Genomic DNA, 27,127 nt, shown 5'->3' with positions numbered 1-27,127 from the left:
AAGAGTTCAGGCAGATGACGGGATTTAACAAAAGAAACATATTTCTAATGGTAAAGTTTCAGCCCCGAGGGGTAGAGAAGACAGAAGCCCACGGTGCTGTGGAATGGCAGGGTCAGCAAAAACCTCTGGACTCACTTAATCCAACCTTCTGCAGAAGGAATGAGGAAATTAATACATGTCTGAGTTAAGACTCATTTTCAAATGACCTCTCTCAAGTCACATGGCTAATGGTTGCCTGACCCCCTGTTCTGTGCTCCTTACACAGGACCCTACCATACGTGGGGCCCTATGCTAGGGCTGGCAGAGGCCCCCAAAGAAGTGTCAGAACCTTGTCATTTCCCGGCTGTGTGACCTTGGGCAAGTTACTTAATTTCTCTGTGCAGCTAATTTACTGAGCACTTACTACGTGCCAAGCCCACGATTAAGTGCTTTACACGGGCGATCTTGTTCTAGCTTCCCAACAGCCCTATGAAGTAGGGCTATTCCCATTCCTTTTGCAAGATAGGGAAACTGAAGCTCCCACAGGTTAAATAAGCTGTCCAAGTCACAGAGCAAGTAAGTGGCAAAGCCCGAACAGAACAAGGAGCTTCTGACTCAGCCCAAGCTCTTACCCACCATGCAGTGCTCTCAGGACTAGAGCTGCTAGGGGGAGGGAGCAAGGAGGACCGAGGTTGCTGACTTCCTTAATAGCTGTTCTCCCCTCTAGATTAGGACAAGAATCCCCCATTTTAGCTGGGTACTTGGCCCCCTGGAGCAGACAACACTCCCTAGCCTCTCTTCCTACTGGGTACAGCCAGGATTAACTGCTCGCAAAAGGCACGGAAGCAGAAGCAGTGTATGCAACTTAAGGTATCATTTTTGGGTGTATGTTTCGTGTGCGTTTGAGAAGGTGAATCCTGTCACTGTAGGGAGCAGAGTTCTATGGGCGTCAATTAGGTTAAATTTGGTAACTGCACTTTTCACAGCTACATCTTCGCTGATTTCATGTCTGCTTGTTCTACTGTCTATTGAAAAAAGTATATCAGACTCCCACTAGGACCATGAATTTGTATATCCATCCTTGAACTGTTCATTTTTTTCTTTTAAAAAATTTTTTTTGAAATACAGTTGATTTACAATGTTGTGTTAGTTTCAGGTGTACAGCAAAGTGATTCCATTATATACATACTCTTTTTCAGATTCTTTTCCATTACAGGCTATTACAAGATATGGAGTATAGTTCCCTGTGCTATACTGTTGGTTAACTCTGTTCATTTTTGCTGCATATATTTTGCAGCTATTTTATGTAGTACATTTAGATTTGGAGTTGTGATATCATCCTGGTGGATCAATCTCTATCATTAGTAAATGTCATTCTCTGTCTCTAATAATCAGAAATATCCTTAAAGTGAGGAGAGGCATGTCTCTCTTCACCCCTTCCTTCTTCTAGTTGGTTGGAATGCTGATGTAATGGCTGGAGCTCCAGCAGCCATTTTGAGGCATGAGCTGGAAAGCATGATTTGAAAAGTGTAGAGCAATAAGTTCAAAGAACCTGGATCTCAGATGATTTTGGAGCTGCCACACCATCCATGGGCTGCTCACCTTCAGACTTAGTTTATATGAGAGAACAAAAAAACTTGTAGCTTCTTTAAGGTACATGGTTGAATATTCTATTACCCATAGCTAACTTCACCCTGATGTGGTAGATGGAGTGGCGGGTACAAAGGTCTGCCAGAGCACGCGAGCAGGGGCACTGAGGATGGGGCAGTCAGACGGGTGGTGATGTTGGGCAGTGGCCACAAGCTCTTTTAACTTTACACTCGATCACTAAAATGTTTTGAGCACACCCCATAAATATGTATATTTATTTATAAATTTTATTCATGTACTATTATAGATCTATATGGTAAACATCATCAAATTCATCAAAAAGCTTAATTTTGCTTTTTTTTTTTTAAGATGAAAATAATTAGGAAGAGGAATTCTAAGTAGATAGTCTGTCTCCACTTTGGGGCCAACTGATGCAGGTTTTAAAATGGAGGGGTGAGAAGTGTACAGGTAGGTAGGGGTCAGATCGTGAGCAGCTAAGCCCCAGAACTTGGACTCATGTCCTCAAGTGATGAGAACCACAGGAAAGCACGCAGCGAGGCAGTCCCTTGATGAGACCTGCATTTCAGAAAGAGTTCCCTGGCAGGGGCAGAACAGGGCTGGGGCCAACTGGGTGCTTGGGGACCAGTTAAGCAGTTGGTACAGTTGGTGCTGATGTCCAAGAAGGGGACAGGGGGGTCTGAACCAGGCCCGGGGCAGCGGGATGGAGAGCAGGGGACAGACATGGACAGGCAGGCCATGTGTACAGCTAGGAGGAGAAGCAGGAAAGACCTCATCAGCCTTGGGGAGACGCATGCACGAGCGAGCGGGCCGGAGGAGAACAGGCGAGTGCGGGGCCGGCCACAGCACCACGGGCTGCCGAGAGAGCCAATCACAGAGCGTGGCAGGGCTCACCTTTTCCAGAGCAGCATCAGCGGAGGATGACTCGGGTCAGGAACCCAGGAGTGGGGGCGGTGGGGGGGGGGCGGGATCTGGAGACCCAAGGTAGATATTTACAAATGAGAAGGCGAGGGAAGCAGCTAGAAGGCCTAGTTGAGGTTGAGAAGTGTCTTTGCATTGAAAAGAAGGGAGATTTGCATGCTCATTTCACTGGGAAAGATTCCCAGCCACCACTAAACCCTCCTGCCTAGTGACTGGGGATGGGTGGACCGGCTGAAGGTGGGGGGAGCAGAAGAGCCCGTTTCTCCCAAGTGGTTCCAGATGGGGCCTGGCAGGCAGCCATCCTCATGTATTCTCCTCCCCTGGCCCTTCTTTCACCTCAGTTTTCCTCAGCCCTTCCCTGTGATTATGAGCAGGGGCAGGGGCAGGGGGTGGGGGGTAGGAGGGAGGGAATGGCCACGGCAGCCCCGGGAGAGGGGAAAGTGAACCCAAACTGCCTGACTGGCCTTATCTCTCCCCCACCTCCATCTCCCCCACCAAGGGACTGGAGGAACCAGGGCTTCAGATGACCCTCCAGGACCATTTTCCCTGAGCTCTGAGGAGTGTCATGAGCCCCATTTCAGCCAAGGACGTCTCTTCTTTGGCCTTGTAACTGGCCTACTGCCCCCACCCCCGGCCCCTTCCCGGGCCCGCCCCTGAATCTGGAACCTTGCCCACTGACCGCAGCAGTTTGTCTAGGTCCTTATTAGTACCTTTTTGTGCTGCGAACAGGCTGATTGACTTTGGACACTTCCTGGCTCTGTCCCTTCACCGTCTCCCAGGCTCAGGCAAGCAGCCCCCCTCCCCTGGGTGTCTGTTTTCCCATCTGTGGGGCGGGGCAGCCATTCTCAGGAGCATCAGAATCTGGAGGGCTGGTCGACAGGGACAGCTCAGCCCAGGGTGTCCGACTCATCAGGACTGGGGTGGGACCCTGGAGAACAGACTCCCGGGCAGGACGACCAGCTATGTGATTTGCCCAGGACTGAGGGATTGCTCGGAACGCTGGACTTTCAGGGCTGAACCTGGACCACCCGGAGTGAAGTAGGGGGGTGGTCACCCGACTCCCAGATGCTGCCACTGGTCTGGGGACCACACTCCGAGTCAGTGTTCTCCAAAGCCCCTTCCAGTTCTCTAACTCCATGGCCTGCACAGTGTAATTACCCTGTAATTACCCTTTGCATCTGAACAGACGTAACTGAGCGGGTGGGGCGGAGCCCCAGGGTGGGTGCACCCTCTCACACAAAGTCCACATTTAGGACGAAGATTTCCCGGACAGCCTGGTGATGCAGCCTCGGGGCGCCGGGTCTCCAGGCCAAAGCTCTGACTGCAGGACAAAGCTGGGATTCAGGGAGAGCCAGCAGGCCTGGGGGCCTGTGCTGTAGGACATCTCAGAAAGGCTGCCTCAAATGCCTTGATGGTGAAGGATGGATCTGGGGACCGTCAGGCCGGATATGTAAAATTATGGGCCCTGAGACCTGGGGGGCATCGTCTCTTCTACGGCTTCTCGCCCCCCCACTCCCCCCCAGAGAGAATGAGTCTCTAAGTGCAGAGAAGATGAGGGACACGTAGGCAGAACCCCGTCGGCTGGCTGGATGTGCCGAAGTCCCGGTGGGCAGGGCAGGGCTCAGCCAGAGGGAGAGACCAGAGCAGAGTGGACCACGCTGGGCGCTGGGGGAGGGCAGCAGAGGGCAGGCGGGTGCCTGGGACCTGACGGTATAGATACGAGGCTCTGTCGGCCCCTGGGCCAGCTGCATCCTTTGCTCATTCAACAGACACGCATCAAGTCCCCACCGTGTGCCAGGAGCTGTACATAGAACCCCTGGAGTTCGCCCTTAAGGAGCTGACAGCAGCCGTGGGGCTGGGGCGCAGGCACACATATAACCTCCAGACCCTGCCCGTGGCCCAGAGGAAGTGGCACATGGATCCTGCCAGGTTGTGATGGGGGCGGAGTGGGGGGCATTAAACCTGGTCCTTGAGGACAGGCAGGGCTTCTGCACGGGGAGGCTGCTCAGCCAGAGGGGACAGCATGAGCAGAGGCAGGACACTGCAGCTGCAGAAAAGCCTAGAAGGTCAGGTCAGGGGCCAGGGGTCAATCCGGCTGGCCGCACTCGGTGTGACTTTTCCCTCCCCACACGCTCTCTACTCCTGGGCTCTCACCAACCTCTTGTTCTCTGCCTGCTCCGGTTAGCACAAGCTCAGGCTGCGGGTGCCCTGCCCCTTCATTCCCTGAGGGCGGGCTGCCCCATACTCGGGGGTGGAGGGGGAGCTTGGTGTTTCTAAAATAAAGACAAAGCCAGTATATTTGCTGTGGAAAAACTAGCTCCACCCTCCCCCTCAGTTAAATAAGTCCCACTTTCCTCCTCTGGGTTCTTGGTCAACAAGAGGCCAGGCCTGTGTGGTGGTCAAAGAGGTGGAAAGGAAAAAACAGTCCAAGTGGTTTAACCTGTAACTGAATTTAGGCTTCAAGTGAACCCTGGTTGCAATCCCCGCATATGTGCCCCTTCTTTGCTCTCCTGCCCCTCTGTTTAATTTCCACGTGCCTGAGACCCTATTCCTGGTGGGTGGAGAGTCCCTCTGCAGGGGTCAGAGAAGTGAGGCTTCCTCGGGCCTCTGAATGGGACAGCTGAAGGGGAAGCATCCCTGGCTCGGCCCTGAGGAAGCCGGGCTCTGGGGGTGGGGTAGGGGTGACACACTGGGGCCAAAGTCACACTGCAGATTAGTGGCAGGACAGGGAGCTGGCCTTCTGTCTCCATGGCCACCAATAGGATTTTGAGGGGCTTCCCTGGTGGCGCAGTGGTTGAGAGTCCGCCTGCCGATGCAGGGGACACGGGTTCGTGCCCCGGTCCGGGAAGATCCCACATGCCGCGGAGTGGCTGGGCCCGTGAGCCATGGCCGCTGAGGCTGCGCGTCCGGAGCCTGTGCTCCGCAACGGGAGAGGCCACAACAGTGAGAGGCCCGCGCACCGCAAAAAAAATAAATAAAAAAAACCCCTCAGCACCAAGAACTCTTAGTCTTTATCCCCAGAGACTCATGTTTTCCTAAGTACGGGACTATTTTCTGCTTCATTTGCAGGTGCCAACGTGCATTCAGTGAATTAGTCAGGGCTGTGTTCAGAACCTGAGGCAGGTGGTTTCGCTGCCTTCTGACTCTCTACATTTATACATACACAGAGTCTTTGCAAGTTCTGCCTGTAGGCGAGTATCACCCTCTGCTGTTTTTCCTGGGTCCTTTTAAAAAAAATCTCTGTCTGACCCATGAAATGAGGGCTTCCCCAGTGCTTATGAAAAGAATGAGTGAACAAACAAAAACAGTTCTAGTCAGTAAGTCAGAAGATCCTGGTGTGAATACCAGCTGTCACCTGCAGCAGCGTGACCCTGGGCAAGTCACAGGACCTCTGGGCCTCAGCTTCCTCCTTTGTGAAATGGAGCTGATGCTGGTCCAACTTTGCCTCCCTTGCAGGTTGGCTGTGAGGATCAAATGGGCTGAAGAATTTGCAAGAACTGTGTGTACTGGTTTTTACAGCCTCAGTGCCATGCCAGGGTAAAGGCATTATTACAACCAACCCCCAAGAGGTCCTTGAATGAAGAACAAGGTGTGGGTAACTCTATGGAATACATCAGCCAGAGGCCATGTATCCGATCGTTGGGGATACAGTCTTAAACCTTCTGTATCTAAGCCCACTTGCCTACTCGTGGACTCCACTTAGATGGCCATGACAGGAGACCTTGTCCCCAGGTGACCAGGAAAAATTCAACTGCAGAAGATCAAGACCTTACTTTAGAAAAGTAGATTGGTTCAGACAGGATAGTCATTTTAAAAGAAGGGCGGATACAAATTTTAATAACATTTAACTAAGGCTAATCTTGAGATTAGCCTTAAAATCATGAGAACCTATCAACTAACCAGTTGTGGAGGAAGGCAAGGTAAGAATGATAAAGAATTATACTCTCTATAGAATTACAGGGAAATCAATTTGAGATTATACATCAGAAGGCAACTGCGAGCTGCCGGGGACCTTTACCAAGGGTTATCCTAGAAACAGTGCAGTTGACACCATGTAGGTGTCTATTTACCATGTTTAAGTATAAAACTGTAAAATATCTATTTGGACATTATTTTTCCTAGTCTTCTCTTTCTTTTTATCATTCATCAATACCTCCCTTTCTAAGTTCTGTTTCACCCAAATGTGTCTCTAAAATGCAATTTTTGTATAACCTTCTGCTAGATGGATTGGTCTAAGTTTCATTTGAAAGTCTTCTAAACTCTCCTACATTGGTCATCTGAAATTTTCCAGTTTGTACTGGCATTTCACTTGAAAGTATGGCAAAAATCATTTTTTCTACACCTTTTTCTTAAAAGGTAGAAATAGATGAATGTTATCACTCATTTGTTGTATTTTAGTGTGAATTTGTTAAATCGGATGATTTCCTATTTTTCTAAATTTTTAATATTGAAGTTTAATAAATATATAGTAAAGCACAGAGGTCTTAAGTGTATAGCTTGATGATCTTTTTCAAAGTCAATACATGCATGTAAGGCTATGTATTTTCCCCTGAGTACTGCTTTGGCTGCTTTCTGCACATTTTAATTTGTCATATTTTCATTATTCATTTCAAAGTACTTTCTAATCCTCACTGCAGTTTCTTTTTTGATCCAAGATTATATGTATGTTGCTTGATTTTTCAAACATTTGGAGAATGTTTTAGTTGTGTTTTTCTTGTTGATTTCTGGCGTTTTCTACTGTGGCTGGAGAATATGCTCTGTATAACTTCAGTCCTTTGAAATTTGTTGAGACTTGCTTTATGGCCCAGAAAATCGTTTCTTTCAGTGAATGTTCCATGTGTGTTGAAAAGAGTGTATACTTTCCAGTTTTGTTAATTATGTCGTTAAAACATATATTCCTACTGGAAAAAAAAGAAGGGGGAAAAAGGAAAGGGTTTTGGTGAACATTAAGCACCTCATCTCAGTTCTCAACAAGATGCTGTGAAAGAAACATCCTCTGTTGGGTGGGAGAAGGGGCTCCAGGGGAGGGCTGCTGCCTAGGGGGCCTGTGGGTGGGGCTCCATGGGATAGCATGGCTAGCCCTCTGCCATCAAAGCAGGGCTAATGAGGTCATTAAGCCCAGAGAGTGAAGGATGTCGCCCCTACCCATTCCCTCCCTTCTCATAACCCCTCTGCCCCTATGCAGGATTTAAGGAGGACTGGGCTTGGCATCCAGAGACCTGGGTTCTTGTCCCATTTCTGTTTCCTAAGTTGCTCTGTGACTTTGGGCCTCAGTTTTTCTCATCTATAAAACTGCAATGACTCTATCTCCCTCACTGAGATGGGTAAAGTTGCAACTCCATTGCAGGACTCACTGCTGTCACGTAATTTCTGCATCACCTGAGGCTCCGTGTGTGTGATCGTGGACCTACAAATAACAAGGGCCAATACTTATTGATCGTGTACCACATGTCAGGTATGGTCCTAAGCCTTTTGGAAGGGTCCCCTCTTTTAATTCTCCTAGTAACCCCATGGGCAGACATGAGCATCACCCCACGTGACAGATGAGGAAAGGGAGACAAAGGTTATAGAGCCTGCCTGGGCCAGGCTGTCAGTAAGGAGGGGGTGGGATTCAGAGTCATGCAGACTGGCTTCAAAGTGGACTCTTCTCAGGGGGACCATATGCTCCACTTTGCCCGCCCAATGCCAGTTTCTCTGGACAGCCCCGGGTCACACCTATTGTCTTGGCATGATTATTCGCAGGGGCCTTTTCACTTAAAAAAATATCCCAGTCCTGGCTCTTCACCACTCTCTTAAATTGGGTGTCAACAGTATTCAATATTTCTCAAGCCCCTGACTCCTTCTGCCCCGATCCCCTCCACACACTATAGGTTTCTCCAACCCACGTGCTCTGACACTCAGGGTCACCAACCCTACTGAGAAGCATAAGGTGTTTCCCTTAACCACAGCATTTGCTAAGACCTGAGCTCAGCCTGTATCCTAAGCATGCCCCTCGGCACCTGACCTGAGGGTGTCATGGGATAGGGAAGGAATGAATGAACGGATGAACATATGCACCAGAGAGCCACGTGAAAGCCCCTGCGTGCTCCAAGAGTTATAGAAATATTTCCCACAAGTTCCCCAGGACACCTGGGTCAGAGGTGATGAGAAGGAGAGAAGCCAAACCTACACCATCCTTTCCTCAGCCCAATGCACGCGAGTGTGGAGGACCTTTCGCGTGGAGGGTTCAGCACAGGCTCAGCACCTCCCAACAGGCCTCCTGGGACGTCCTGCCCAAGCCACCCACGGACCTTCTCTGTCCTCTCCACGCCACCCTCTTCTTCCCCTCATCTTTCAAGGCCAGCCCCAGGTGAGAAACCCAGACCTATGTCCATGGTACACCAAAGTAGAAAAACCCTTCTGAAAATAAAACAAATGAGGCACAAATGGGACAGGACAGTTCCACTGGGGGGAAACACCTGGGCACACAGGTGCTCCCGAGAGAAGCCCGACCTCAGAAGAAACCACAGGCTTTGAAAATGAACGAGCATCAGCCCCTCCTCCGACCCCCATGCACCCTGTGGGCTCCAGCCCTTGGGGATGGCTCTCCAGCTGAGGCTGGGGAAGCCCACAGCCCCTAAGGGCTGCCCCAGTGGGATCTCAGGGCTGAAAAATACACTGGCTTCCTCCCCCTCCTCCTACAGAAGGCTCAGCATCGCGGTGGCGTGTGCATGCGCTGGGTCTGAAAGTAGCTCATTAAATAAACAAACGCCAGAGGGAGGCAGGTCGTTCTGCTCTGCGCCACAAACGTGTGCTTCCCCACTCACGGAGACGAGACGTTTGAGAGCACAGAGAAGCCGTCTCCAGCCCCAGCGCCTCGCCCAGGTTCTGGCCGGCAGCCCCCAGAGCCCAGCCCCCTGTAACTTCGGCCAGTGAAGAGCGGTGGGCCCCTCACTGGGGCCAGGTCTTTAACTGTCTCAACGGCTCAGCGAAGCCGGTGCTATCACCTCTATTTTATAAACAAGGAGGCTGAGGCTCCCCTGGCACACCGAAACATCAGGTCATGGTGTCAGGGAAGCTAAGGTCAGGGCTCCTCAGGTCTGAGCTTTCCGTAGGCTTAGAGGGGAGGAGAGAAGTCACCTCCATCCAGAGTTGACTTTCCCGTCCTGTCTCGGGGCACCTCCCGAGAAGCCTTGCATAGCAAGGATGGAGGCTCAGAGGTGGCCCATGCAGGGCGAGCTCAGGATCTGTAAGGCAAGGAACAGTGGCAGCAGGAAGTCCTGAGAGCCCAGGCTGCCGGGACTCAGCAGAGGGTGGGACGTGGGGGTGAGACAGAGACAGAGCGTCACCCAACTTCCAGGGGAGCCGCACACATCAGAGTCCCCATGAGCGGCTGCCCCGGGACCGAGCAGGTGTGCACGGCTGCTCACTTAACAAGCTGCTCACCTGCCTTCTCTCTCTCCCTTCCAGTAAACCAGGCTCCTCACCACCCAGCCTTCCCTGCCAAGCCTGGGTGCCCTCCTTCTCAAGGGACCAGCTGGGTGAAATCCTGACTTTTACTGGAAGTTGCCAAGCAGGGACTGGGCAGCACAATATACAGTGGGAGGGCAGGTGGGGTGGGTGTCTCAGGGTTGGGCTGCCCAAGACCCGTGAGGGTGGGCAGTGAGGGTGGGGAGACGTGTGGGGGCTGGTACACCTGACTACTCCCCACCCCATGGACCCTTTTAAACATACGAACTAAACTGTGACCTGTAGGCAGACATCCTCCCCTTTTTCTAGAGGAGGAGAGGTGCATTGAAACTTACTTTAGTTTGATTCACCAGGTAGTCAAGACGGCTAGTGTTCGACCAAAAGCTGTCCTCCCCTCCTTCCATTATAATGGAGTTGGAGCTGGGTACATGGCCACTGAACCAGTGGCTACATTTCCCAACCGTCTAAGTGGCTGTATCTGGCTGTGTTGTAGTTTTTGACAAAGGAACGTGAGTAGAAATGCTACTTCCAAGCCTGAGCCTTAAAATATTGCCCCTGCACATCTCCACCATCTTCCCCCCTCCCAAGAACTGGGCCACAGATGTGCCTGAAACCCAGTTTCAACCACACAGACGAGGACAGCCCCTCAGAGCAATGGTTCTTTAACTGTAGAGTCTATTAGAATCCCCTGGAAGGCTTTTACAAACACAGGTTTCTGGGCCCACCCCCGGGGCCCCACCCTGGTCATTTGCTTTTCCAACAAGCTTCCAGGGGGTGCCGATTCTGCTGGTCTGGGGACCACACACTGCGCGTGGGGATGGTTGAGACAGAAGATCCCTGCAGGACCTCATGGAGCAGGACAGCCTGCCTACCCCGGACCGTTCCAAGAGAGAAAAACACATTTTGTTCTTTAAGCCGCTGTCCTGTGAGGCGTCTGATACAGCCATTCAGCCTTGCCTCTCACTGAATTGTATCCTAGGGGTGACACTCTTCTGTGTATGACATCCCATTGAAAAAGAAGAAAAAAATTCTGTTCCAAGTCCACCTCCAGGGGCCGCAAATTCTTCCTTGATCGGATACACACAGAGCCAGGATGCAATCTCAGATGTACGATTCCCAAACTAGACCGAATCGCTATGCATGCTCTCTCCCAGGTCTCGCATGTTCCCCTGAATCAAATTATCGCCAGATCCCCTTCTCTTCATCACCAAGGTCTGAAGCCTCGCGTCCTCATCCAGTCCTTCTGCAGCCGCCACGGCCCGCACAGGTGGACCTGTGCGGAGCAGCAGAAGCTGATGAGACGTGAGACCCTAAACCCACCAAGGAAAATCACCGCCGCTCTGAACTAAGACCGCAGGGTTTTAATTCTGATACACTGGGTCTCAAAAGTACCTTTAAAAAGAACAATGCACTGCTGTCAGATGTACTACTGCTCCCACTAAAACCAGCTTAATTATAGCGAAGAACACAGTCTATAATTTTTCCCACACTCAGAGATGGATCTATATTATAATTTCCCTGATCTTTTTGAATGAATGGATTAAGCTTTCCACCAAGAAAGAGCTGCTCTTTTCATCACCCACGTGGAGACACACGCGTGAGGCCCCGTGCAGGCGTGGGGGGCTGCTTGGCCATGACCCCCAGGGAAGGCTGGTGCTCAGCACGAGGGGGACTGGGTTGGGGAAAACATGTGTCCTGGACCCCAGGCGAGGGACAGGCGCCGAGGGCTGTCCTCCCTTCCCGTGATTCGCAGAGAGTGATGCTAGGAATGTCCGCTAATGGACACGGTGTGGTGTGTACAGAGGCATCGGCAGACGGGGGAGGGCAGGGCCCAGGGGGTCTAACTCAGGGTGCCCCTTGCTGTGCACCAGCACATGGGCAGGTCCCTGCCCCTCTGTGTGCCTCTGTCTTTATCTACACAATGAGGACGCTGGTGTTCTAACGGGACATTCTTTTAAGTAAATTTTCTGGTAGAACCTCGACATATAAAACAGATGAACTGCAGCTTCTCTGGCAGAAGGGGTGTGTTAAGCCCCTTCCCCATCCAAGCTCACTTGATCACTGTCTCCCCTCCCCACTCCCCCAAAGCCCGAACCACAAAGAAACCCGCTCTAGCGCTCTCTGAGACCATGCAGGCCTGAGCTTCTTTATGCTTTAACTCCATAGCCACCCTGCACTGTCCATGGTCAGGTGAGCCAGGGGAGAGCTGGGGGGGGGGGGGTCTAAATCCCAGGAATCTATATCATAGACCCAGAGGATATTTCTAGAACTGAAAGGAACGTCCGAGATCATCTGAGGAGTCTTTCACTTGATAGATAGTTTGGCGTGTGATGGTCCCCGCTGGCCTCAACCCCACCCTACTCTTTCTCTTTCTTTTTTTATTGTGGCAAACTACACATAACGTAAACGTTGCCACTGTCACTATCTCAGGTCACTTGCACAGATATATAATAAGGCCAGTGGGTGAGCAGCTCTCAGCAGGACGAAGAGGCTGGCGCTCTTAGCGTCCCCAGCGCACAGACAAGGAAACTCACTGGAGGGCACACGAGCCAGTCTGAAATACAAATCCACCCCCTCATCCACTCCCTGTGCTGCTCCCCCGTCTCCCAGACAGCGTGGCAGGCCGTCCTGCCCAGGCTCCCAGTGTCGGGCCCCCCAGGAGCACGTCTACTTTGGGTCCTGCCGGGCCGGTTCACTATGTGGGCTGCTCTCCAGTTCTGGCCGTGGCATCAGGCTTTGCTGATTCGTGCCCCACTCCCAGCTGACGGTGAGAGCATCTCCGCCAGGAGGCTTCTGCTCTGCTCTGCTCCGTGCCCTCGGCTTGGGCCTGGGGACCCCGGGTCAGGAGGACTGGCCCCTTCTCTCCCCCCAAGGCGGCTCCCAGTGCATCTGACTCACACTGTCCAGGCCCTGGACTCAGCCAGGGAGCCTGAGCCTGGGCTGGGTCTTTGGAAGCTGCACCGGGACCCTGGGGGCTGAGGCCCTGTGACCAGGGCTGGGCGAAAAGGCTGCCAACCACACGCAGGCCCAGAGGAGGCGGCGGCCAGAGATGCCAGCCAGGTGGTTCTGCTCCAGCCCCGCTGGCGCAGGGTTAGGCTGGAAGCATCGGAAGCAGGTCTTCGCATCACTCCGCCATCCACCCGTCGGTGGTCCAGCTGACACCCGGGTGCTAGTGCCTTGTAGAAATCATAGAAGGTTGGAAGGGCTGGGTGAACATGACCCTGAGAGTGGAGGGAACCCCCCCACACCCACAGCCCTCCAGTGAGCCTGGCAGAAGCGGGGGACAGTCTGGGCCTGTGGGCCTCCCAAGCTTGGATTCGGGGCTCACAATGGAGCTGGAGGAACTGGGAGTGATGCTGTTCTTAGAGACCAGGGTGCACTTCCTCCGTTGTGGGTACTGAGCAGGGAAGGGGGTAAGACACACTCCTCATAGTCTAGAGCAGGGGTCCTCAACCCCCCCGGGGCCGTGGCCTGTTAGGAACCGGGCCGCACAGCGGGAGGTGAGCGGCGGGCGGGCGGGCGAGCGAAGCGTCACCTGCCGCTCCCCACTGCTCGCATCACCGCCTGAACCGTCCACCAGCCCCCCGACCCCCACCCGGCCATGGAAAAATTGCCTTCCATGAAACCAGTCCCTGGTGCCAAAAAGGTTGGGGACCACCGGTCCAGATGGTGCAGGAAACAATCGGGCCCATTAACAATGGTCCCAGCCCTCAGACTCAACAAGGACTTGCCACCAGGCTTGACTTGGGGACCCAAGCCCCCGGACACGGATGCCCTGACGACACTGCTACCTCCGCCCCCAGCATGGTTCTCTGATGTTTCGTCTGGGCTTTCACATACACGGAGGGAAAATTAACGTCACCTGTACCAGCTGTGTGACCTTGGGTAGGTCACCCAAGTACCTGAGCCAGTCTCCCCCTCCGCCCTCCAGGGGTAAGAGGATGCGGACCTCCGAGAGAGTGACCGTGAAGGCCAGGAAGTGTGGGTGAAGCGCAGCTGGCCCCTCCCCCCATCACACCAGCAGCAGCAGCGCCTCCGTCCAGGGGACGATCGATGGCGGTCTGAAGGCTTTGTGGCTCTAAGGGACTAGCCAGGCTGCAGGGGCGATGCTCTGGCGGGCAGGAGGGGCCCTGGAGAAGCCTATATCACGGTGCACGTGACTTTGGCTTACGGACGTTCACAACCTGCTCCTGGGAGTCAGAAAGGCACAGACCCTCCTTTCCAGGCATCGGGAAATTAAAAAAAAAAAAAAAGCCCAAATGACACAAAAACTCATCTCTGTTCCCAGAGATGATTGGTACAATTTCTCATTTGCTTTCAGAACAGTGCCTGTCTTGTCTCTGGAGCGGGACACCGTGGCTGAGAAGTAAGCCTGAAAGACCATTCCTTCCAAGGAGTTATAACGTGGAGGCCCCTGAAACTGTATGGAAAAATGTTACTATTTACGTGCTGGGGTCCCATAGGCTTTAGCACATCCCCAAAGGGGTTTATGACTTTGCTCCACAAAAAGGTTAAGCTTCCTTCTTTGGGTAGGTACAGATAAGACCTGAACTATGAACTCCTACGGGAAGGGCTGTGTCTTAGACACAGGCTCAGAGACCCCGTTGGCCCCAAGGATGCAGCAGAGGCCAAGCTGGGGAGGAAGCCAGGTGTCCCGGGTATCCAGACCCCGCTTCAACTTGCTTTCTGCCAGACACACGGATGGTGTATCTATGTGCGTGTGTGTGCAAGGCTGTGGGAGAGGACGTTCATGCATCCAATTCTAAACTCCCATTTTCACTTTGGGTCTTGGATGTAAATCTGCTAGGTCTTAAGTCCAGGAGATGATGTAATTTATCAAAGAGAGTTTGGAAGCTGCTAAGCTCCCTGATAAATAAGCCATGTTTCTTCATCCCAGGTCTGTGAAAACATATTTTCTACGGACTTAGAAACCTAAGAAACCTTAGAAACCTAAGAAACCTTAGAAACCTAAGAAACCTTAGAAACCCCCACCTTGGAAAGTATTAGAATCTTCCCCCTGCAGGAGAGCCAAGCATACAGAAACTTGTCTTTTTAGAGATACTTGACCTTTCTGGGCAAGGAAATAATGTACGCACATGGCAACTAACCAGCAACCCCCGCACTGTTACCCTAATTCTTTCCAAAAAAGAACTGTAGTTCCATGAGTTCCAGAGGGAGGATGTTATAGAAACGGACTTGGCATCAGAATATCCTAGCTATTGCCCACATCGGCTCCCTTATCGGGTACCAATTACATCATCACCAGGAGCATCACTACCCATTGTTCCCAAGGTCTGGAAAGCTGCCCGCATGTCCCAGGTCTAGAAGGTGGAGAAGAGACTTCTTAGACACCAGTTCAGCCTCACGTGTTGGCCAGGGAGGCCCAGAGGGTGGAGGCCATTTCTCCACTCTCACCAGGTAAGAGCTGGGACTCAAACCCGTATCTCTGGTCCTCAGTCCTAGTTTGGGGGTTGCGGGGAGCTGCAGACTCACAGCGCTGCCCCACGGTCATGATCTCTGAGCTCTTGCTGCCTCTGGTCACAACCAAGGCCACCAACACCAGGACAGCAGGAGCTAAGGAGCGTAGAGTGCCCTGGAGACGTGAAAACTCTAAAAGGATGCCTTGTTACTACTGATAGCGATGATAGTATGTAATATGTAAAATCTATCAATTTAGCTGCTAATTTTCCAAATGAGGAAGGAGGAATTTAAGAACCCAGCCAGCTCTGTGGGGAGCAACTGCATTTTTGACAACCCAGATGGAGTCTTTATCCCTGGATGCTCGTGTGCCTCTGGCCCTTGAATTCTTTCTAAGATAGCCTTTGGGTGGACTCACACCCTTCCAAGGACACCCAGGACACTGGGCAAGGCTTGGGAGAACTGGGAGTAATTGCTTTACATGTTCATAGGCTCCCCAGCTTAGATGTACTGAAATGCCACATCATGCCTGATTGCGGGCAAGCTTCCCCTCCACTTCCACCGATCTTGAGGCCAGACATCCCCGGGTTTGTCAGCTGCGGGATTTGGGGAAAGTCTTTAACCTCTCTGAGCCTCAACATTCCCAACTATAAAATGGGGATAAGAGCACTGCGATGACTGTAGGAGATAATGTATGTTAAAACCTATCACAGTGCCTGGCACATAGCAGGACATCAGTAGGTTCTAATCCCTGTGACATTTTTACAAATGCCCCATGGGCTACATTGTTGGAGGGCCAGCAGTTGGGGCGAAGTATCCTGGGGGGATCTGCCTTCCCTTGAGGGAGTGGTTGGGAGAACAGAATTCACCCTCAGTTATGAGGTGATGGTCAGCAATACAGCCTTCTGACTTCCCAGGCATGTATAATGTTCATTCAAATGATTTCAAGATAGCTCAGAAGTGTGCTTAAATCCCTGCATTTACCAAATGGGTACCTTCTATAAGTTAATGTACTAAAAGACAATCATATCTGTAGTAATGGAAAATAGCGCCCAAAGCTAAAATTGCTATTTATGATATCTGTTAAGGATAACATGATTGTTGTAGGTGGTAGTGTTATTCTAGTCCCAAGCTCTGCTTCCTGCAACCATTTCACCTCCCAGGGCCTTGGTTGTGTATAAAATAACAACTACAGTTACGTCCAGCCTTGAAATAACCTTCAAGGCCTTGCTATCCCCTCCCGCTGGCTTCCTCCTGTCTTGCCTTCTCCACCTAACCATCTCTGACGTTCGCCTGCAAACAGGAAGGTTTAAGTTTGAAAGGCCAAGCCGAAGAGCAGTGGTCTCAAACTTGAGGTGCATCAGAATTCCCTGGGGGGCTGGTTAAAACGCAGTTTGCTCCCCGCCTCCCCCCAAGAGTTCCTGAGTTGGCAGGTCAGGTGGGGTCCTGAATTTTGCATTTCTAACCAGCTGGGGGATGTTGACACTGCAGACACTGCAGGTCGAAGACCTCGCTTTGAGAATTACTGCCTTAGGGCAGTGATTTTGAACCTTAGCTGCACTAGGACACCCTCCCCACCCCTCCCGCCAAGGACTGTAAAAAACCCTTATTCCCAGGCTTCACCCCAGGTGAACTCGGTCGGGATCTCAGAGGGGAGCAGCCCAGAGATCCTGGTTCAGAGGCTAAGATTCCCTCCAGCTGCAGTGCCCACATCCAGAGCCCTGGGTGCTGAGCTGTCCACGGTCACAGCCTGGGGCTGACGGCTATGGCCCAGCAAACCGTTTTTGCACGGGACCAGTTCAAATGTTTCAGTCTTTGCGGGCCTCTGGCCTCCGCTGTATGTCCTTCTTTGTTTTTTGTTTGTTTCAGCCCTTTAAAAAGGTAAAAATCGGGGCTTCCCTGGTGGCGCAGCGGTTGAGAGTTCACCTGCCGATGCAGGGGACGCGGGTTCGTGCCCCGGTCCGGGAAGATCCCACATGCCGCGGAGCGGCTGGGCCCGTGAGCCATGGCCGCTGAGCCTGCGCGTCCAGAGCCTGTGCACCGCAACGGGAGAGGCCACAGCAGTGAGAGGCCCGCGTACCGCAAAAAAAAAAAGGTAAAAATCATCCTCAGCTTGCAGGTCATCCAAAAACAGTTTGCAGAGCCCTGGAGAACAGCCCGTTATGCAATTATTAAATCTAATGATGGAATCAGCAACTCACAATCAGCATTAATCATACAGTAAATTAAAACCAAGGTAGAAGGCAGACCGATTCAAAGGGACTAAATGTACGATGTAAACATGGTTTCTCCCGCTAATCTTTTACTTGTTATCATCGCTGTTTCTTTCTAACCCAGTTTTTCTTTCTACATTAAAAAGGGAGGGGGGGTGGCAGAGGCAGGACAGGAATAAAGATGCAGACGTAGAGAATGGACTTGAGGACACGGGGAGGGGGAAGGGTAAGCTGGGACGAAGGGAGAGAGCTGCATGGACATATAAACACTACCAAATGTAAAATAGATAGCTAGTGGGAAGCAGCCGCATAGCACAGGGACATCAGCTCGGTGCTTTGTGACCCCCTAGAGGGGTGGGATAGGGAGGGTGGGAGGAGGGAGACGCAAGAGGGAGGGGATATGGGGATATATATGTATGTATAGCTGATTCACTTTGTGATACAGCAGCAACTAACACACCATTGTAAAGCAATGATACTCCAAAAAAGATGTTAAAAAAAAAAGGGGGCGGGTGGGCTTCCTTCCACCCTCCTCCAGCTCACGGTACCAGTACCTGCTTCCTAGAACTTGCTTGGAACTTTCGGTTTCCAGCAACTTAAAAGCCCTCAGCGACGTGCTCAGAGCTGTCTGAAAGTGCAAACTGCCTTCTGAGTATTTCATTCTCTCCCAAGGCTCCTGGTTCTAACTTCCTGTCTCACCCTCTCTGCCCACAGACAGAGGAGTTTCTTTCTTCTGGAATAAAATTCCTGGCTTCCCTAAGCATCTGTGTGTGCAAAACCCACTCCAAACTGTGGAGTCACATGGCACCTGCACGTGGCCCCTTCTCCCCCTCCCCCTCCTCTCCAACCCTGAGAGCCCTGGGTCCCTGGTCACTAGGCCACTCCCTCCTCTGTCCCAACCTATCTGCTCAGTTTGGGCATAAAAATAATCGTACCCGGAGCAGCTGGTGAGCGTCTCTAAACGGGCCTCAGAACTCCTAGAGGCTTTGTGCTTTCCAATCTGTTCCAGACCTCAGACGAAATGGACAACACCCACCTCTACTCCTTTCCTTTGTTCTTTTCTTCTGAACCTTTAAAAACCCCTAGAACCTGTTAGTGAATGACCTAAGCTGACTTTTAAAAAATGTAAATGATTTAAAGCAGGAGGGTGGAGGCCTGGAAAGGAAACGGCAGCCTCCAGCATTTTCCCAAGATATAAATCACAAACAGGGATCCGAGAGCACTTACCCAGCCCACTTGTTTAAAGGATTAGTTCTGCCCTAACTGGGCCGCCATCCACAACTGTGACCCACAGGAGGGTCCTCGCTGGCTTCCTGGGCCCAAAACAAGTCTAGCCTCACAGGGCCCCGTGCCTGGTTTAATGCTCGGCTGTTTCATCTCAGAATTCTTTTTTTTTTTATTTTTGCGGTACGCGGGCCTCTCCCGTTGCGGAGCACAGGCTCCGGATGCACAGGCCCAGCGGCCATGGCTCACGGGCCCAGCCGCTCCGCGGCACGTGGGATCCTCCCGGACCAGGGCAGAACCCGCATCCCCTGCATCGGCAGGCGGACTCCCAACCACTGTGCCACCAGGGAAGCCCCATCTCAGAATTCTTAATAATTTATCTTTGAACCTGTGTTTTGTAAGTGAAGTCGCATGGGACGGTGGGCATGAATGTGAGCTGGGGAGATACACACAGTGTGAGGCCGCATTTGACCTGGTGTTCCTGATGCCCCAGGAGCACAGAATCCCAGGGCATCCTTGATGCGCGGGGTTCAGAAAGCCTCAGAGAGAGTACAGGTAAGGAGTCACGTCCATGACAGAGCAGCCTGGGAGGCCAGGCTCCCTGCTGGAACCCGAGCTTGATTCAAAGCCGACAGAAAGCTGTGCATTCTGAGAAACGCCAACAACCAAGGGCCGTCCTGGGATAGCCTGTCTTTCCCGATTTCTGCTACCTCCTGCATTACTCACCCACGTACACTGAAAATGATGACACAGGAGGAAAGGAAGGACAGCCTTTTCCCTTTCCCTTCTGTCCCTCCTTCACCACTAGGCCAAAGGTGGTGTGTGTTGATGGAACGTGTGTGTATCAAGAAGTGAAACAAAAACACCTGAGTTAGTTTCTTGCCCCATGTCTACTGTCCTGGTAGGAACAAAATACACGTGCACATACGAGCTGTGAAATAGGAATCGTGTCATTCTGGTGTTTCAGCGTATGAGTGAAATGCACATCTATTTACATTTAAAACAGGCGGTGCACAATATAAAGGCGAATGTAAAATTCATGCAAGTCATTCAAAACTTTCATTTTTCTTTACTTACAATGTCATTAAAAAGCAAGTAAAAAAACCACATCATGACAAGTCAATAAAGAGGCCACGGAAGAAAGGAAAAAGCTTTGTATTTCAGTACCTATAGGCACTTTGTCCTGCTTTTTGAGTTAAGGGCGCGGGCGTAGGGATTTCTCTTTCAGGCACAGACTTAGGCATGGCTGAGGAGTGCTTCTGAAATATCCGCCCAGTGGACATTTACTGAACCCCTACCGCTCGCCCAGCTTCGTGCTGGTTGCCAGGAAAAGAAAGTCAATTTCCATCCTCCAGCAGGGGTGAGGTATACCATTCTGAAACCCGGGTATGGGACATTGTTTTCCAAACGTCAGAACCCTCGTACGTGTCTAGTAAAGGGGCTTCTGAGAGGGAAATCTCTTTACGATATTTCATGAAACTTGGGCTTTTACCTGTCAAAAATGCTTCAGAGTTCAGCTACCACTCTACACGGTCAACCAGGATAGGTAATGCTTTTTTATTAAAATTTTGCAATCGGTTCGAGACCTCAGGCAAACCGACACAAACAGCTCACTCCTGTCCTTTGTCTTTTTTCTCTTCTGAGCCTTTGAAACACACTAGAATCTGTTAGTAAATAACATAAGCTGATTCTGAAAAAATGTAAGTGATACAAACCAGAAAGGTGGGCACTGGAGAGTGAATCCCTTTCAGTTTTGTGGCTCTGAATCATTTTTTCAGATGGAGAAACAAATTTTCATTTATGTTGAAATCTGGCTGATAAAAAACTTTCAAAACATGGGGTGCGTGTTTAAAAACAAGAGGAAGAACCCATATGTCAGGACGAGGTGAGAAGCACTTTGGGTTACCTCCCCCCGTCAACACACATTACCACTGGAGAGGGTCTGGGTACCCTACTCGTGACCTCAGCAGATCGGGGACCCAGCCGAGCAACTTCCCGTAACGTTTCCTCAACCTCTGTAACATCCTCAAGTCTTGAATTCTTGGTATTTGACAGCAAAGCTCCTTAAGCCTTTCAGAAGGGCCATGTGCATAGCCCCCGAGGAGGGGGGCAGTGAGCACGGATGGCAGAAGTTCTGGAATACAGCCAGCTCCTCTCACAGCCAGGTGGGGAGGGGAATGGCCCAGTTGGAAGGGCACCCAGAGGAGGTAAGGGACGGGGCTGGCCTGGGGTGGGGGGAAGCCTCGGGGACCTGAAGCCAGGCTATGACCTAGAGACCGTCTCCTCCGCTTACAGAGCAGGAAAGGTCACGGAAGGCGCTCAGGAGAAGGCAGAGTCCAGATTCCCGGCTGGACAGCTGACCGCCCGGGCTCTCTGCCCCCTGGCACTTTCCAGACCCTTCTCTGAGCTCCAGCTGTGGCCTGGGTGAGACCCCCCGACCCCCGCTGCAGTCTGCACTCAGCTGTTCTCGCCTCTCCTCCGGGAGTAAGTTTCATCTCCTTCACAACTGGCTGCTCGGAGGTCAGGGCTGGGTCTTTCTTAGTCTCAGGCCTGTGGCACACAGGGAACGTGAGAATATTGACCCCCCGAACCCCTCTCCCCCCTCCACCACCTCTATTGGCTCTGCCCTCTGCCTGTGTCCTCTTGGAAGGTTAAAGCTTCTGGACCCGGGAACGCACAAGCGTCAGCCCAGCAGGGACGCGTACAAGAAGCAAGGTCAACGTCAGAGGAATTAGCAGAGGGCTGCGTCCTGCACTCAGTCCCTTCTGTCCACTTCTCCCGTCTCTCTCCTCAACCAGCCACCTAAAACAACCCCACAAACAACTCAACCTCCTTCCCCGTCCTTGGGCGGACTACTGACGCCCAGCCCTTGGGGTTTAGCAAAGGTGGTGATGAACTGTATTCTGTGCCCCAAACCTGGGCACAGCACCGGACAGGGGAGTCACCCCGCCATTCACAAATGAATTTACAAGAAGCGACAAAGGAGGGATGTTTTCCGTGGCTGCTTCAATATGGGGCGTGGCATGCCATCCACCTGGCTCTCCAGGCTCAGGAATCACTCAGAGAGAAGGGCATCCTCCACTACCAACTACTTCAGAAAAACCAGGCGGAGCAAACTACTGGGGAGAGACACGTGCATCTGGGCAGTCTGCCTGGGACACACCCAAAGGAGGATGATGGCAGACGGGAACCCCGCACAGGCAGCTCACCAGTATCAGCGTGTCTCCTATCCACTCTGTGATGTCCACTGCTTCCTTCTGGTCCAGAACCCCGCACACCCCATGATGCAGAATCCTCTTCACGTTAATCTTGACCCAAAGCTCAGGAAATTAAACCAGTTGCAAAAAAGCAACCATATCATGAATTCCACGGCCAAGCAGTGATGGTTGATGGGATGACAGCTCTGCATGTCTGAACCACAGCCTTTGGTCATCCCCGAAGGCTGAGTGTGCGTTACTCCCCGTCCCAGTACTGTAATTTCAACTTGGAGTTGAAAAGGCCCCATCGTCTTTGGATGCAATGGCTTTCTAGTTTTATTTTAATGGGAGGGCCCTTTCTTCAAGCGAAGTCCTATATGGAAGCCAGCCCCTAACTCACATCAGTCCCGAGCTGGGGTGTGCAGAGCCCAGGGCCCTGCCTATGGGCCCGCTCCCCCCTCACAAGCTCCCAGGAGCACGATGTGAAAGACGCGCATCCCTCCCCCTTATTGAGTTACTCACTCACTGACAGCTTCTCCGGAGCACCTACTAGGCTCCAGGTGCGGTGAGCCAGCAGGTAACAGGAGGTCCCTCCTCGGCAAAGCTCTCAGCGTGGCTGGATGCAGCTGAGAGCGGTTCAGATGGTGCGGAGAGTGCTAGGAAGGAAACAGATCAGGGCAATGTGACGGAGGCCGGGAGGTGGCCACTTTGGATAGAGGGTCACCTCCTCTCTGAGGACGTGGAATGTGAGCTGAGACCAGAACTATAATCCGGAAAGATGCTGATTTTGACCAACGAGGAAACAGACCCAGAGAGGCCAAGGGACTTTCCCCAGGTCACACAGTGGGTAGGAAGCCGAGCTGCACTGAACCCGGGTTTCCAGGGCTGCTTTACGAAGCAGCTACTACGGGCCAAGAAGCCTTGGTGACAGGTGACATCCAGGGGTGACAAACCACAACCACATCCCGGTGTCTGGGGCTGTGAGGACTCTTGACGCCCTCCCTGCCCTCCTTGGCAGGTACAGCGTTGGTTCTAGAGGATGCCCCGTGACCGGAAGATGGAACCCTGAGGCTGGTGACCAGGGACAGAGAGCTCCCTCCTCTGCCATCTCCCTGGCCTGAACTGTGGCCTGACTGCTTCTGGTGGTGGTGACAAGCAGAGAAAAGCCAGCCGGTGGCTGTGAAGGTCCCAGCCCACCTGGAGGAGGGTCTCTGCACAGCTGAGCTGCTCCAGGGCTATGATCTGAAGACCTGCCAAGCCGGCTGTCCTCTTGTGCTGTGGAAGCATCCACACCAAAGGGGCAGCACCAGGCAGGCCTGCGAATACCTCACGCTCCAAGAGATCGAGGCCCGGCACCGGGCAGACACTCCTATCTCTGGAATATTCTAGGGAGCGGTATGAAGACAGCTGCTGCTGCAGCCCACAGACCTGGCCCCCGAGGCATTCCCCAAAGCCCGATCGGTGCGCCCGTGGGCCTGGCCTTCACGCTTTGTCCCTGGAGCCTCCCCGCTGTCAAAGCACTTTGCTTAGCCAACTTGAGCCTCCAGACACCTCCCGAGGTGGGCAGGACAGCAGTCATTAGTCCCATTTTGCACACGAAGCAACTGAGTCCCAGGGGGACAGGCGCAGGGAACACGCTACTGCCGTGGTGACCCTCCACCAAGTTCTGGTTCAAACCCAGGACTCCAACTCCACCTCTAATCCAGCTGCCCACAGCTAACCACAGACCACCCGCTCCGGCCGAACACCACCCAGGTCTCTCCCACACGGCCACCTACCCTAGGCCCTAGGGTGCACTTGGGGTTTTTCCAGGAGCTCCCTTCTCTCTCCACGCCACCCTGCCCCACAGTGGGTGCCCATGTGCTGAGACGGCCAACGCTCACCCCCGCACCCTCGGCAACTGAGACCCAGCTTGAGATGCCCCTTTCATATTTCCAGCCAAGTCATGTGTGTGAACGTACAGCTGGTGAAAACAATACACCTAGAACCTTCCACACCTCCTGTCCTTCCATACCAAGCCAGCCAGCTGCAGGCACAGGAACAGGGAGGACACGCAGGTGACAGGGGCTGCAGAGCCGGGTTCCCCCAAATGCACAGATGCGCCCATGAAACTTGTGGACCACCCTGGCAGGCAGACGGACCCACCGAGAACGATCCTGTGCCCGCACAGGAGACACGCCAGCTGCCAACACTGGGCAAGGCCTTGCCGGGGGTACGGAACCAAGGGCTGTACCCATTCTAGTTAGGATGGCTCTGGGCCTGTCACCTCGGGCCCGTGCATAAGAGCCACCAGAAGTCCAGGTGGACAAAGAGAATGACGTTTGGAGGAGAGACAGACGCGCACTGAGGTCCCGAGCTCCCTCCCGAGACACTAAGTGCAGACGGGCAGTCTCCGGAGGACGGATGGGAACACGGCAGCCAGCGGTGCGTGCTCGCCCCATCCTGCCCCCATCCTCCCGGGAGTCGGCTGCCCGGGCCCGCCGGGCCGCGCTCGGCCACGCAACTCCCAGCCCCTCCCGCGGGAGTCCCGAGCGGCCGCCGGGCCCCCTCCCGCGCCCCCGCCCGCACTCACCGGTCGCGGGCTCCGCAGCGAAGGCCGCCGGCGCCGGGGCGGGGCTGCAGGGCCAGCGGGTGAGGACCGCAGCCGCGCTCAGCCCCGCGCTCGCTCTGCACTTCCTGCGGCCGCGCCCCGCCTCCTGAGCGCCCACCCCCGGCCCCTCCAATACCCGGGCTCCTTCTCCCGCCGCCCCGCCGGCCGCCCGTCTTTGTTAGGGGTTGGCCTTTCTCCCGTTCAGAGCGCACGAAGCGAATCCAGTCCGAGTTAGGGCAGCTGTGCGGTGGCCCCGGGGTCCCTGCGAGGAGGGGGGATGGATGGGTGGATGGATGGAAGTCGGGCGGCTTGCAGACACCCTACCCGGGCCTCCCGGAGGTCTCCCTGTCCCCCCAGTGGGCCCCTAGTGGGGCGTGAAACTCCTCAGGGTAGTGGGGGAAGCTGGCCGTGGGGGTGTGCGGGGACTCTAAGGACCGGCCCGTGTGATCACAAAGAGCGTCCCCATCCTCCCCGCTTCCCCCCAGACCCACGTACACAAGGAAGACCCCATCCCAGCCCTGTCCCTCTGAGAGTCCTGTGGGCCGTCAGCTTTCCATTTCCTGGGCTCTGGGAGTCAAGGTCTCCTCCCGGACTGGAGAAAAAAGCAAGAGTCGACACAGCCCATCTGTCCCGCCCTGGCCCAGAGCAGGGGCAAAGCTGCCTGAACTGGATCCAACCGGTGGGGCCTCATGGTTCCTGTTACCTGCCAAAGCAGCAGAGGCCTGAGCTTACCCAACCGTGGTCTTTTCAAATTTGAGCACAGAGAGCGCCGTTACCCATTTACCAGGCTGCTGGTCCAGGGCTGCCAGCCATCCTCCCCGCACCTCGGGCTGTGAAAGGGGGGCAGAGGGGAGGTGGGATGGGGGCTCTGAGGGAGGTGACGGCAATAGTCCCTGGGGAGGAAGCATTGAAATGGGGGGTGACTGGGGAAGATGCAGCAGAGGCGGGTCTACAGAGCTGCTTGGGGTGAGGGTCTCAGGAAGGAGGCCTTCGGGGCGCTGGGGGAGAGGGAGACAACAGGAGCACCGAGAAGCTGAGATGAAGGACGAGTGTGGACCAGGCAGGGCAGGCCGGGCTGAGGGCAGGACCCGGTCTAAGCAGGGAGAGGGTGGGTGAAAGAAGCTGCCCCGGTTGGCGGGGGTCTCAGTGCCTGGTGCCGCATCACGGAGGAGAGGGCGGGTCCTGCAGGGGCCCAGCTCCAGGGGCGCCGAAGAGGAGGGCGCCCAAGGAAACGGGGCTAGACTCGGCGATGAGGCGCTCCTCAGGGGCTTCTGAGAGGGTCCCTTCAGTGGGGGCAGGATGAGCCAGGTCCCCCTCCTTGGGGGCATCCGGACCCGATCGGGTGATTTACTTCTGCTCCAGAGGCCTCTGAAGGGCCATCCCAGCTCCGGAGTTTCCTGAGGGATCAGCTTCTGGGGAAACTGCGTCCAGTTCAAGTTCACTCTCTGCTGTCCCATTTCTCTCACTTATTTTTTTAATATTATTTATTTATTTATTCTATTTAGTTTTGGCTGCATTGGGTCTTAGTTGCGGCATGCGGGATCTTTCCTTGTGACATGCGGGCTTCTCTCTAGTTGTGATGTGTGGGTTTTCTCTCTGTAGTTGTGGCGCGCAGGCTCCAGGGCGCATGGGCTCTGTAGCTATGGCGCATGGGCTCTAGTTGAGGCATGCGAGCTCAGCAGTTGTGGCGCGAGGGCCCAGCTGCCCCGCGGCATGTGGGATCTTAGTTCCCAGACCAGAGATCGAACCCGCGTCCCCCGCACTGTAAGTCCAGTAGTGGACTCTTTACCACTGGACCACCAGGGAAGTCCCATCTCTGTTGTTTTTTTTTAAATAGAATTTAAAAAATGTATTTATTTTATTTATTTATTTTTGGCTGCGTTGGGTCTTCTTTGCTGCGTGTGGGCTTTCTCTATTTGTGGCGAGCGGGGGCTACTCTTTGTTGCAGTGCACAGGCTTCTCATTGCGGTAGCTTCTCTTGTTGCAGAGCACAGGCTCTAGGCGTGCAGGCTTCAGTAGTTGTGGCTCGCGGCCTGTAAAGTGCAGGCTCAGTAGTTGTGGTGCACGGGCTTAGTTGCTCTGTGGCATGTGGGATCTTCCCAGACCAGGGCTTGAACCTGTGTCTCCTGCATTGGCAGGCGGATTCTTAACCACTGGACCACCAGGGAAGCCCTCATCTCTTGCTTTCTTACAGGCATTGTCCCTAAGAGTCCCTCCCATTGACGCCCGGCTCTCCGTCTCCGTGCGTGGTCTGTTTCCCAGAAATCCAGACTGAGACAGAGGGTCAGTGAGAAAGGGGGCTGAACAAAGGAAAGGTGGGTTGGGGGTAGAGAAGAGGCCATGAACCCCCGGCACCGCATTCAGGGTGAAGGCCGAGCCTGTGGTGGGAGAGAGGCCAGAGCAGCACAGAATGTGAGGGCCCCGCCGTGAGACCTCTGGGGAGGACCTGGACCTCTGGGGAGGACCTCAACCTCTGATGAAGCAGTTTCAAGTCACAGATGTGCCGGAGAAGGTGGTGTTAAAGGAAA

At 53.4% G+C, this 27,127-nt stretch overlaps 1 protein-coding gene across 4 annotated transcripts in view; it reads right to left on the bottom strand.

Moving 5' to 3' along the window:
* Window positions 1-24,699, bottom strand: part of TSPAN11 (tetraspanin 11) — a 64,157-nt gene extending 39,458 nt beyond the window's left edge. For 3 of the 4 annotated variants that reach the window (XM_060306437.1, XM_060306439.1, XM_030834688.2), the window contains exons 1-2: window positions 24,582-24,699; window positions 22,532-22,665 (exon numbers count right to left, since the gene is read on the bottom strand). The gene's annotated coding sequence lies outside the window, so the exon portion shown is untranslated. The remainder of the gene's footprint in view (window positions 1-22,531; window positions 22,666-24,581) is intronic. The other variant, XM_060306438.1, reaches the window with a different exon arrangement.
* Window positions 24,700-27,127: the final 2,428 nt, after the last annotated feature.

Source organism: Globicephala melas, chromosome 10, assembly GCF_963455315.2.
Source record: "Globicephala melas chromosome 10, mGloMel1.2, whole genome shotgun sequence".
Taxonomy (NCBI): domain Eukaryota; kingdom Metazoa; phylum Chordata; class Mammalia; order Artiodactyla; family Delphinidae; genus Globicephala; species Globicephala melas.
The sequence above is the reverse complement of the archived record's forward strand: the minus strand, read 5'-3'. Positions and strand labels throughout refer to the sequence as shown.